Source organism: Leuciscus leuciscus, assembly GCF_965113295.1.
Source record: "Leuciscus leuciscus genome assembly, contig: SUPER_11_unloc_3, whole genome shotgun sequence".
NCBI classification, from domain to species: Eukaryota; Metazoa; Chordata; class Actinopteri; order Cypriniformes; family Leuciscidae; genus Leuciscus; species Leuciscus leuciscus.
This window is the reverse complement of record NW_028118544.1, coordinates 536,690-550,075: the sequence shown is the minus strand read 5'-3', so window position 1 is coordinate 550,075 and position 13,386 is coordinate 536,690. Positions and strand designations below refer to the sequence as shown.

The 13,386-nt window shown below is 35.8% G+C and overlaps 1 protein-coding gene across 1 annotated transcript in view; it reads right to left on the bottom strand.

Moving 5' to 3' along the window:
• LOC309510152 (NACHT, LRR and PYD domains-containing protein 12-like) overlaps positions 1–13,386 on the bottom strand; it is a gene marked incomplete at its 3' end in the record, with an annotated part of 757,492 nt that overhangs the window by 250,605 nt on the left and 493,501 nt on the right. The gene's annotated exons all lie outside the window — the stretch shown is intronic.

The following is a 13,386-nucleotide window of genomic DNA, read 5'->3' as shown; positions in this document are numbered from 1 at the left end:
TTTTGTTTTGTTTTTTAACTGCAGGCTTGATGAGCATAAGAGACTTCTTTCAAAAACATTAAAAATAGTAATGTTTCCAAACTTTTGACTGGTACTGTATATATATATATATATATATATATATATATTTTATGGCAAAAGAGAGCAAGCAAGCCTTGTGTTGTTCCCTGCCCACGTTATATCACGGGTGGGGAGGACACACACTTCAGCTTTGTGTTGCTTGTTTGGGAGTGGAGCATGCCAACAGTCAGTTCTCGAGGGGGCTGACTGTGAGCATTGCGAGGAGCTGTCCGTGAGGACGCTCCGCTCCCGCCGGCCATTCTTCGAGGAGGACGGTTCGGTGCGCGCTCCCCGAGGCCCGGGTCCCGCTGCTGCCGAGGCACGGCGTCGACGCGCATCTTGGGGATCGCAAATGGATCGAACAGCGGGGTTTGAGACGGGCCCCGCCCTATCTCTGCCTTTAAACGCTCTGCGGTTTCTCCTCCCCGGGATGAGGCACTCATGCTGCGATTTCCAGTTCCGAGGAATTGGTATCGTTAGTGTTTTTGTTAAGAGAACAAAACAATTAAAAATATAAAGAACAAAGCAGATGTTTATGAATTTTCAATAAATAAATAAACAAGTCAGCTCATAACTCTGTTGAATAAAGAGGAGCTTTTAAAAGGAGCTTTTATCTAGTGCTGTTGCCAAGTTAAATATTACTGGCCAGCCGGTTATTATGAGAGTGAAAATATAAGTAAAACTCTATATCTCAGCCTCCTCGTCGGGCAATGCCGTTTTTTCCCTATCTCCACACTGAGGTGTCGAGATCGTGGAATAAACCGGTTTCTATTTATGCGTTTAGTCCCCAAACTTCTACTATAGTAATGTTATGGGTTATGTTAAGCACTAAATGGTTTAGCTCCCCAGTACTTGAGCGAGCTCTTAACGCATTATAGTCCTTCACGTCTATTGCGATCTCAAAATACCGGCCAGTTAACCAAAATACAATAAAATATATCCAATAAAATATAGATTTTAAAGTTAAATAACCAAAATACTATGTTTAATAGTTATACTTATAATTTTGTTTCTATTACATGCAGTTCTAACTTGAGCTCTTAGCTCTCCGATTAGAATAATGGCTTCTTACTGACCCTTTAAAGGGATACTCCACCGAAAAATGAAAATTCTGTCATCATATACTCACCCTCATGTTGTTTCAAACCTGTATGAATTTCTTTCTTCTGCTGAACAGAAAGGAAGATATCTAGAAGAATGTCAGTAACCAGACAGTTTTAGATACCATTGACTTCCATAGTATATTTTTTTCCAACTATGGAAGTCAATGGTATCTAAAACTGTCTGGTTACTCACATTCTTCTAGATATCTTCCTTTCTGTTCAGCAAAAGAAAGAAATTCATACAGGTTTGAAACAACATGAGGGTGAGTATATGATGACAGAATTTTCATTTTTCGGTGGAGTATCCCTTTAAAGGGTCAGTAAGAAGCCAATATTCTAACTGGAGAGCTAACTGTACGTTCACACCGCCGCCGACTTGAGCTGCAAAGAAGCTCTGGCCGCCCTGTCAAGGACGCTTGTCAAAAGGTACGGGAAGCTTGTTGACGCTTTGGCCGCTCTGAAGTCTGTGTCACACCATGAAATGTTATAACGACAGCATTTTTATAACCGTTTTGGTCACATTTGGTCGGGAAAAAATAATAATTAGCTATTATTATTATCATTGACATATCATGACAGAATTTTCATTTTTCGGTGGAGTATCCCTTTAAGAAACACAGAACTCACTCTTGCACTCACACTTACAATCTCACACACACACACACACACACACACACACAGATATGTGGTTTATGAGGACTCTCCATAGGCGTAATGGTTTTTCTAATGTACAAACTGTATAATCTATCCCCCTACACTAACCCTACCCCTAAACCTACCAATCACAGATTTAGTATGTTTTTTAAGCCGTTTGGTTTAGAAGGACACATATGTCCTCATAAACCATGTTTACGTTGTAATACCCATGTCATTATACACATTTGTGTCCTCATAAACCATATACAAGAACACACACGTCACACACACACACACACACACACACACACACACACAAACAATATGCTCTGACACACACACACACACACACACACACACACACACACACACACACACACACACACACACACAACAAACAAACAATATGCTCTGACACACACACACACACACACACACACACACACACACACACACAAACAATATGCTCTGACAGGAGGAGGACAGAGTAAAGGTACACAGGACCTACAATTCCCACACTTTTATTAGCCCCGGGTCTAGCCGGCCGGACAGCCTGTGTGGGTGTGGGTGTGTGGTCATTGAAAATGTGTTCAGATATATATTCTTCACAGAAAATGAGCCAAGGCCAATGAGTCTGAGTTTGAAAAAATAATTAATCGTATAATTTTTCTCTTGATAAAAAATGAAACCGGGTCCTACAGACCCGAACACCATACAAGGGTTAAAACGACACTAACGAGACGCTTAACAACACAGCGTACAAAACAAACATTTTATATAGATATCATATTCTAATTAAATGAATACTTACAATCACAGAAATAATGTCCTTGGCGATGGTCAATTTGCTGCCGCCGCAACTGCTGCTCGTGTCCGAAAGCTGAATCATACGTGTAACAGCTGTTCTAAATAAGCTACATCTGATTGGTTAATAATAATCCTATTTCAGTATCTTGCCGCACTATTGGCTCGACTGATATAGTAGGCAACCGCGTTTGCCTGCATATTTACGGGTCGTGCAATATAATTTCGGGGGAACATGTGCAATAAATGGGAGTGGCAACACTTTTCATATCGTTGAGAATAAAACAACCGTCCCAACTTACAAATCCAGGTTCTCCCTCCATGGGGATCATCCATTTCAAAAAGTAAAGCAGATACGGAACCTCGGCCCACGCGAGATGCAATGCGATTGGTTGCTGGACCAGCCAATGGAATTAATATGTGCAATATAAATATTTAAAATTGCCTAGTCATTAGATTTGTGAATTCTTTTTCTGAAAAACAAAATTATATCATTAATCTTTTAATTATTTTGGCGACGTTTTATTTCCATAAGACAAAAATAACTCAAAAGAAATCCTCCTATATTACCTTTTATAACACTGATCTCACATATACTTAGAAGATCTTTTAACCCTCTGATGGTCTATATTTATGTCTACACTCGTGTTTTTTGGGGTCTCCAGAGACCCCAGACAATAACATTTAATTTTGTAACAAGATAATAGTTTTTTTTTTTTACAAATGTAATTTTATTCTGTTTGTTAATGTTTTTACTCAACATTTGTACAGTTTTTGGAGAATTTATGATATCTTTTAAATTTCTATAAATAAATAAATAAATATTTATTTAAATAAGCTTTTTACAAAAAAACAGCATATGATGTAAAATTCACTTTATAAAAGACCCAGATTTCTAACTTTCATTCATGGGGATAACATGGATCATTTTAAATGGTTTAATGTAACATTTATGCCCATTTTTTGGAAAATGCAGTTTTAAAATTAAAAAAATATCACTTTAACCACTAGATGGCCATAGAGCTCCACTATATGCTATTTGCTATTTGACTACCTGAAAGATATCTTTTCACAAGTTGGATTCATATCTAAATATTATAAAATCACAATTATAACAAAAATAAAATATTTTTGTCAAAGTTTAGCATTTTTTTGTACATTTTTTCAAATACATATAACTGCCCTGATATTATAAACTTTGATTTCTGTATTTATTATTTATTTTTTATTTTATTATTATTATGTACATTTATACTTTAGTTGTTGTTGTTATTCTTTGGTTTATACATTTTGAATTGTATTTACAGTGCCTTGTATTCATTTAGTTTTTTGTTGCATTGTAGGCTACTTGAAATGTTTGTAATTTAACTAAATAAATAAAAAGCACAATATGTTATGTATACCATACGTAATAATATATATTTCTAAAATCAATACTTTCAATATTATATATTATATGACGTTACTGTCACAAAAATAGCTTTAATGGTTCTGTTTTTTTTTTGTTTTTTTTAAGCAAGTCTGGAGGCTAATGAAATGAAACAGATGAGAATCATTTTCCCATCTAAATACAGTTGATTTTATTGTAATGTGATGAATCAGAAAAATAAACAAATATAACATTCGCTTAGGCTGTTTTTTAAATGGACCAAAACAAAGTGAAACCAACGTAACAATTTGAAGTGACCAGACCACTGACATTGATAATAAATATTATTAAAAAAATATATAAGATGGCACCACAAGACGACGTTCACTTGCAGAGCAAATTTAGCACGTTTATAGTTAACTCAACTGGGTAGCAATTGTGAACAATTTTAATAGAGAATTCAAAAATAATTTGGATTTCTTCACCACTACTACTACTAACCGGTTGGATGGTGTATTAGTGATATTGAAAGCTGATTGGCCTTGATATATATGCGGAAAAGGGCCAATTTAATTATTAATTTATATGATGTCCGATTTATTCTCTCTTGTGCCTTTTTGCGCGCATTTTCCACGGGTTTTAATAATAAAACTGGTCTGAAAGAATGAAAATCATATTAAAGAAAACGTCAACATTAAGGTTGCAATTATTTAATAAATCAGAGTCGATGTGCGCGTGCATGCGTGGTTCGAATTTTAGTTGCTATGTAGGTTATGAATTCTGACTGCATATATATTTACACTCGAACCGGTCGCTGTCTGGGCGTGCATGCATGTTATGATTCGAATGTTAGTTGCTATGGCGACGCGTTTTATGAATTCTGCGATCTGCATGTATCTCTCTGCTCAACGATCGACCGCTGTCTGTTGGTTGAGAGACGAGGCGAATTAACAGACTGACTTTTGCGGAGAATTTTCTGGCCGAAACTTGCAAATTTGAAGCTTTTCTGGATTGCTGAGAGGAGACCTATATTCTTGAAGGACATCGGAGGATATATACTTTTTGAAAGCGTCATATAATTTCTTATAATACTTTTATTTGATAGTTCTTTTCTTATTTTAGAAGTAACGTTAGTTTGTTTGATATTTTTTTCAGGGGAGTAACGTTAACGCTATTTCTGAGGAGATTTGTATTGTATTGTATTGTCTTGTCTTGTGTTTTGTACGTTACTGATTTTCTTGCAGGTTGGCGAATGGCGATGGCTCGTAGCACTAATCGCATGATGGGTGGAAGAGGAAGTGAGTGCTTTAATTTTGTATTATTTTTTTATGGTGTGTTGTACAATGACTGACTGATCCCATTTGATCCCATTTATTTGATTCATTGCATGTGAAATAAACTTGAATTGAATTTGAGCAACTTAACTGAAGTAAAAATCTGTAATTGACCACAGACATTGATTATTGATTATGATTAAACTAACGTTATGTGATATGTGAAATATTCCATCCTTAGAGCACTCCAGATCCAGGAGAGCTGCTTTCTGGCAGACGGCTGGTCGGGAGGTTTGGAGGCCCGATTCTGATGACCGTGATCAGGATCCGCTGCCCAGAGATGGACAAAGTAAGTTACAGATACTTCTGGTCAAATATTACTCAGTTACAAGTAAAAGTTGAAAAGACTGATTTTTACTTGAGTAAAAGTACAGAAGTACTTGTTTTTAAAAGTACTTAAGTATCAAAAGTAAAAAGTAAATGTCAATGCATTGTTTTATTATTGTTTGTAATACTTACAGTACCTTATGCCTCTGAATCTATGCCTGCCTACCTACCCACCCTCATATCAATATATCATTTATTTCTAGAACACAGTTCCTGTAGTGGGATTGAATGTGAGATTGAATAAGTGCTCTCAATAACGTCCACAATAGTTTCGGGCTGTTCCCTCAAATAGTGCCCTATTTAAAGATTTTTGGCTTTTAGGATGAATATGTCAGCCACTGTTATAAGCTAGTGTGCTCCAAAACAATGACAAAATGAGCATTTAAAAGACCAAACCCAACATTGAAAATGAAAGTCAGATTGATGTCAGAATCCAACTACTTTCTACTCAAGGACCTTGACAGAAATGTAACGTTAGTGGAGTAAAAAGTATGATACTTGTCTTTCAAGTGTAGTGAAGTTAAAGTAAAATGTTTCCAGAAAAAATAGTACTCAAGTAAAGTACAGATACTCAAAAAGTGTACTTAAGTACAGTACTCAAATAAATGTACTTTGTTACTGTCCACCTCTGCCGCTGCCAGACCCGACCCAGACACAGAGCCAGGATCGTCCTGGATATTTACCATCTCTGTCTTCTGAGTTTTCTGTTTCTGTGTCCACAGGTCAGGCTCACGGGACGAGGGCGAAGCAGAACCCAGATGTTGGACGTCCGTCCACTTCATCTAACCACTCTCGCAGAGGTCAGAATAGGCTTTTAATAAAGATGTAATGGCTTAGTTTCTATTTATATTTTCAATGGCTGATTTGTCAACTAAACCAACTAAAGTAACGATAACACTTTATTTTGATGGTCCCTTTTGAACATTCTGTCGACTATACGTAACTTTGCAACTACATGTCGACTAACTCTCATTAGAGCATCAGTAGACTCTCTCCTTAATATGAACTATGATGATATTTTAATCATTGTTTTAACTATGTACGAGGCACTGCGAGTGCGAGCTGACATCGCGTTTGTCTCTCAGGCTTGCTTTCACTGCGTGATGTGTCAGTGCAGTTATAGATGTCCCCAAATTAGTTTTTGTCTTATATTTATATCATATTATGTTGTTATATTAGAATATCACATGATCAAGAGTGCCGTTTTCTTTTGCACAATTGCAAATGTGCTATTTATTTTATACAACAGTTAAATTAACAATAAAGTTAACATTGTGAGTTACTTTTTGGACACAATATTGTCAATTTTCACTTTATATCGCCGACGAGAATTTCATAATGAAGCCGTAGTCCAACAGACAGATTTGTTTTTTACTGAAATCCGCGTTTTGAACGAATCATTTTAACGATTCAATGAACAATCACTTGTTTTCTGAATGAATCAGCCGTTTGAACCATAGACTTCATATAGATAGACGCCCTATCGACCGCTACTGCCTACTGGCGCGGGTGAGCCGTGGGGCCGCCATCTTAGACCGGTCACCCGCTCCACTCAGTGTAATCTGTATGGCAGGTGCAATGAGCTGTCAGCGCATTTAATTAATCATACCTCACTGAATACCGAACTGATTTTCAGGCGGGTTTGTTTGCTGCAAAGGTCATTCATGTAGCTATTATACAGGACACATGGTTCGGCGTATTTTAATATTCATAGTAGGCTTAACAGTAATATAATATTCTGATATAAGATATAAAGTGACCAGACGTCCAAAATCAAAATATGTGATGTAGGATATAAGCTATTTTATAAATCACACACTATAAATATGATAAAGAAGCAGAAACAGATAGTTGCAGTAAAGTAAGATATTTTAATAAGCTGAAGAAACGTGTGTGTTTTACATTTACATTGCTTCCTGATATCACGTGCGCAAACACAAATAACCTATATTTATATATATATAAAACAGTTATGTCCGGTCGAACAATGTATGAATTAACTTAAGATTGGATTGCGGTAAAAGTAAGTTTCGTGCCTCTTACAAGTGCTTTCGAACTTCTTTCTGATCTGAATGGTATGTGGAAAACACTTGAGTTGAGGGAGGGAGAAAACACGCAACTGAATGCCTTTTCAAGCGTCTCAATACTTGAAAAACCACAGGAAACTACTTTTAAACACGAAATTACTTGATTTACAGAGGGTCTATTGGCACGTTTATAAACGTTAACGTTACCTGAGGTAATTTTCCTGGACCTTTTTACAGAAGGTAAAAGTCGCCGTAATCTTTACTGACATTGTCCGAAATGATTACTGAGATGGCACATTCGGACGGGACTAAAATAACCGAGAAGCTCTTGTAATTATTACTTTACCCCACCTCTCCATGTCAGGTGAACACCGGCTGGTGCAGTAAACATTGCCTAGCTAACGTTAGCTGGCTACGATATCAGTACAGTAATATCAAAGATCCTTGCTCCTTCTCAATTATCTAGTAATATTCTATTCACAAAATACAACCAATAGTACGGTAATGTTAAAAGTAATCCCCCGGGCCCTATTTGCGATGGTCCGCCGATTAGAACAGGAAAATACTCCACAGTGCTCTAGCATCTTCACTGCTGCCACGCAACGAAACTAGGAACACGACCGGTTTAAGATGGCGGCCGCATTTCTCAGTGCCCAGCGGCCAATAGGGCATCTAGTCTCTATATAATATCTATGGTTTGAACAAATCGGTTGAATAAATGACTCCAACAACTCGCTTATTAAGACAGTGACTTGCCGCCACCTACTGGTGGTTTTAGTTTCATATTTAAAGTATTCTTTAATTAAAACATTAAAAAACTGTACAGTAAATCATTAAATAATTTTAAAATATCATCTAATTATTATCGACAAAACGTTGAAAATATCGAGACATATTTTTGTCAATATTGCGCACCCCTAATGTACGGTATTCATTTTGATTTCTTCAGGTCTTAAAAAGGTCTTAAAAAGCCTTAAATTTGACTTTAAAAATTGTGCAGGTACCCTGTAATACTCTAATGAGAGTTAGTAGACATGTAGGTGCAATTTTACTTGTAGACAACTGAATGTCTGTTGGGAGGAGCATTTTACTATTAAGATTTGAATAGTAAAATGTAAGTTATATCATTATGTCATTGCTTAATTTGACGTCAGAGATGGGTCTAATAGTTGTTTTCATTAGTTTTTTCTTCATTTCAGAAAAAGCTCCAGAACGTCTTTGCCTCAGGATCTGGAAGGCTACGAAGGGACTTTTCAGCTGCTGTTCCGGTAGTGCTGTGACTGTTGTGGAGCCTTTTATTCCGGAACCATCGTCACCTTCTCCAGATCACTCCGGCGTCAAGCCAAATAATGGTAAATCATTATTTCTCCAACATTAACATCTAACCCTAACGGTCAACTAATACTCTACTAATACTCTAATGAGAGTTAGTAGACATGTGCAGTGTTACTTATAGACCAATTATAGGTTTGTAAACATCCGGGATGCGTGCGCATCGTGGTTGCAGAAAGACCCGTTTAACAGCTGATCCTTACACGGATACGGATAAGAATAATACTAATAGCTCGATTTAAAACATTTTATATTTAATTTTCGTAATGTTCTCCGCATATTTTTTTGACCACTTTTGGTCCCGACATGCGCAGTAGAACCTGCGTGACGCCGTGTGACGTAGGGTGATAATTCCCCTATAGACTTATAGAATGTCTTAAAGGGACCAAAATAAAGTGAAACCAATTTTTTCCAACATTCATCTGACATTTTCGGAACATTCCGAGAACATTCAAAAGTAACGTTCCAATAATGAAAAATTATAAAATAGAATGTTCCTTTAACCAAGATAAAACATTTTTGAAACGTTGAAAAAACTGGATGTTTTGAACGTTCAGGGAACATTTAGAAATAATGTTTTCTTAATTGAGTGGGAATGTTAGCAAAATGTTCTCAATAAGGCATGAGCTCGATGGCTGTCTGACACACCAGAAACACACGCACAGAAAGCCGCTTCACAGACAGCATACGATCCAGAAAAGAATTCAATTTCACCACTTATTTCTCTTGAATTGTCAAAAACATGCAAAATTGTCAAAATGGCTGTCGTGCCGAGTATTACAGAGTCAGTTATGTCATAAATAAGACATTGCTATGCATTTACAGGGTTTCCGCGGGGTTGTAAAAGGTAGTAAAAGGTAGTAAATTAAATTATGCCAAATTAAGGCCAGTAAAAAGTAGTAAACGTCATCTGACGAGGTAGTAAATTTTCCGGTTAGATTTTCCGTTTGGCGAGTAAATCTCAAAAGGCTATCCGCCACACTGGCGGGTGAATGTTCATCATACCAAAATAGTAATAAAAAAATATTACAATTGCCGTTTGTAATGTTATGATGCCTGGAAATTAGTTAAAATCTCCTGCGAATCTAGAGCGAGCGAGCGAGCAAAAGCGCGCATGCAAACCGTGTAGCGAGCGCACGGCAGAGAGGGAGAGACCTTGCGTGTGTGTGTGTGTGTGTGTGTCTCTCTCTCTCTCTCTCTCTCTCTCTCTCTCTCTCTCTCTCTCTCTCTCTCTCTCTCTCTCTCATGCAGTGGTGACGCGTTCATATAAACGGCACCTAAACGCTGTAAAAAAATATATTATGACATTTTAATTGTTTATTAATAAACAAGTGTTTCTGTGTCAGCTGCAAAGATGAAGTTGACACTGACCCGCGATCTTCGCAGTAGTGAACGCGCCGGAGAAAAATGCATTTCTTACGGATTAGCCTATAGCCTACTTTTATTTAGTTTTGAATGGTTCTGTTTAAAAGTAGAAATTTCAAGCTTTCTGTAGATAATAGATATAGGATATTTCTAATTTGTTTAGGTCTGTGAGGCGAGTAGCCTAGGCTACCTATACGCTGAGTTTCGGTTCATGTCTGAACGTGTTGTGATTATACAAAATAATGAAACATGGATTAAAATTAAGATAAAATTAATACAAAACGAAATTCGTTTCAAAGAGAGGCTTTGTGTTTTCTGTTTGATGTCTTAAGTTTTAAGTTTTAAAAGCATCCTTAATGAAGAACGAACGGTTAGGCTACATAACATGTTTTTTTCCTCAAATGCAAACACGAAATAAAAGACAAAATACTTTTTAACAAGACAATTTTTGGGGAAAAAATATATTTATAGCTTTTGAAAAAAAAATCTGGATGGATTAATAGCGTTTTGGAAAAAAATCTGGATGGATTTATAGCGTTTTGGAAAAAAATCTGGATGTATTTATAGCGTTTTGAAAAAAATCTGGATGTATTTATAGCGTTTTGAAAAAAATCTGGATGTATTTATAGCGTTTTGAAAAAAATCTGGATGGATTAATAGCGTTTTGGAAAAAAATATGGATGTATTTATAGCGTTTTGAAAAAAATCTGGATGGATTAATAGCGTTTTGAAAAAAATCTGGATGGATTTATAGCGTTTTGAAAAAAATCTGGATGTATTTATAGCGTTTTGAAAAAAATCTGGATGGATTAATAGCGTTTTGGAAAAAAATATGGATGTATTTATAGCGTTTTGAAAAAAATCTGGATGGATTAATAGCGTTTTGAAAAAATAAATCTGGATGGATTAATAGCGTTTTGGAAAAAAATCTGGATGGATTTATAGCGTTTTGGAAAAAAATCGGGATGTATTTATAGCGTTTTGAAAAAAATCTGGATGGATTAATAGCGTTTTGAAAAAAATCTGGATGGATTAATAGCGTTTTGAAAAAAATCTGGATGGATTTATAGCGTTTTGAAAAAATAAATCTGGATGGATTAATAGCGTTTTGGAAAAAAATCTGGATGGATTTATAGCGTTTTGGAAAAAAATATGGATGGATTTATAGCGTTTTGGAAAAAAATCTGGATGGTTTCATAGCGTTTTGAAAAAAATCTGGATGGATTAATAGCGTTTTGAAAAAAATCTGGATGGATTTATAGCGTTTTGAAAAAAATCTGGATGGATTTATAGCGTTTTGAAAAAAATCTGGATGTATTTATAGCGTTTTGAAAAAAATCTGGATGGATTAATAGCGTTTTGGAAAAAAATATGGATGTATTTATAGCGTTTTGAAAAAAATCTGGATGGATTAACCCTCTGGGGACCAAGCTGTTTTTGGGGCCCTTGAGATGTTCTGACATGCTCTGACATTTGTGCTTTTTTCAGTTATTTATAAACATGTTAATGGCAAAGGTGTAAATTCACTCTATATAGCACAAACAGGCCTACCATAATATGCGAGCAACATGTATGTAGATGTTTGTATTTTTAAGAGAATAATGTTTATGCGTGGTTATTTAAAAAAATAAAAATGAAAGTTGCTGAAATAAGACCACAAAACTCATACAAAATATGTGCCCACAAGACTTTTGACTAATGGATGTTGTCCCTTTCAGTTCTAGCTTCAAAATTATGTGAAAATAGTCTTGCTTTATCGTTCACAAAAAAAAATACATTGATTTAAATGGTGTAAAACAGGTTTTGCTTGGAAAGCCAATATGCGAGGGGGAGGAGTAGTTTACACCTTAGTCCCACCCACTCTGCATAATGACTCTGCATAATTAGCCATTCATTCAGGTGTGACACTGACTGAGCCACAATGCAAAGACAAAATATATATTTTGAAGAAGACTTATATTGACCATTTAAGATTTTGCTTACATCTATCTTGTAAATATGTTTTGCTATTTTATTAAAAAGGTTACAATTACAACAATAATTACAATTTCAGCAATATTTCTGCAAAAAAGTACTCTTTCTTTGTAAAAAAAAAAAAAAAAAGATTATAGGCCTTCATTTTATCATATGTATTCATTAGTTTGAATATAGCCAACATTGGAACATCTTAGTCTATGACTTTATTTTTGACAAAATAGTATTTTATATATATTCAGAAAAGCTTATTTGATGTGACAGTATATTCTACAGTAAAAACTGTACCCAAATCTAGTCAACAAAATGTTGTCTTTCATACTTCGCCTGACTGTAACGCAGTAACTGTAACTGTAAAAGCAGTTTATTCTTTCACACACAGACGCGCGATTCATATTTAGGCTAAACACTCTTTACAAATAGACGCGCGATTCATATTATAGAAACGCGATTCATCTTTTTGTTTACATAAGCCTACAACGTTATTCCATAACGTTATTCCACATTAACACTTGAGAAAGGATAACTTAGCCTACCTCACTCCTCAGCGGGATCTGCTCCTCATATCAGCACGGAAAATTTTCTCCATAAGGTAGGCTATATTATGCCTCTTTGTTTACAGCTGATGTGGGGGCGTTTCACAGACTGAAATGGTTCTCAGAATTTGCGTTTGAATAGCACGCGCTCTCCGGGGAGTGGTCACATTACTTTTGAATGGCTCCTAATGAGCTCGACTGGAGTCGCTCTCTTTTTATACAGATTACAGAAGCTGATAATATTTGTTTTTTATATAAATTACTTCATTTAAAAGCTGCGATCTCAAGCTTTATGCCCGTGGGTCTGTTTGCCTGTTTGACTGAATTTTCGCGGAGTTATAGATAATTTTCGAACGCGTTTCAAATGGGAGTTTACTGACAGAGAGAAGGCAGAAATAGCATCATGTTAGTTTTTCTTTATTTGTCAAAAAGCAAAACACTTTATTTGTATTGTGAGTATACAGAAAAAAAATAGAAACTGAACAGGATCGATTGATGTATTACACGAAAATGAAAGAT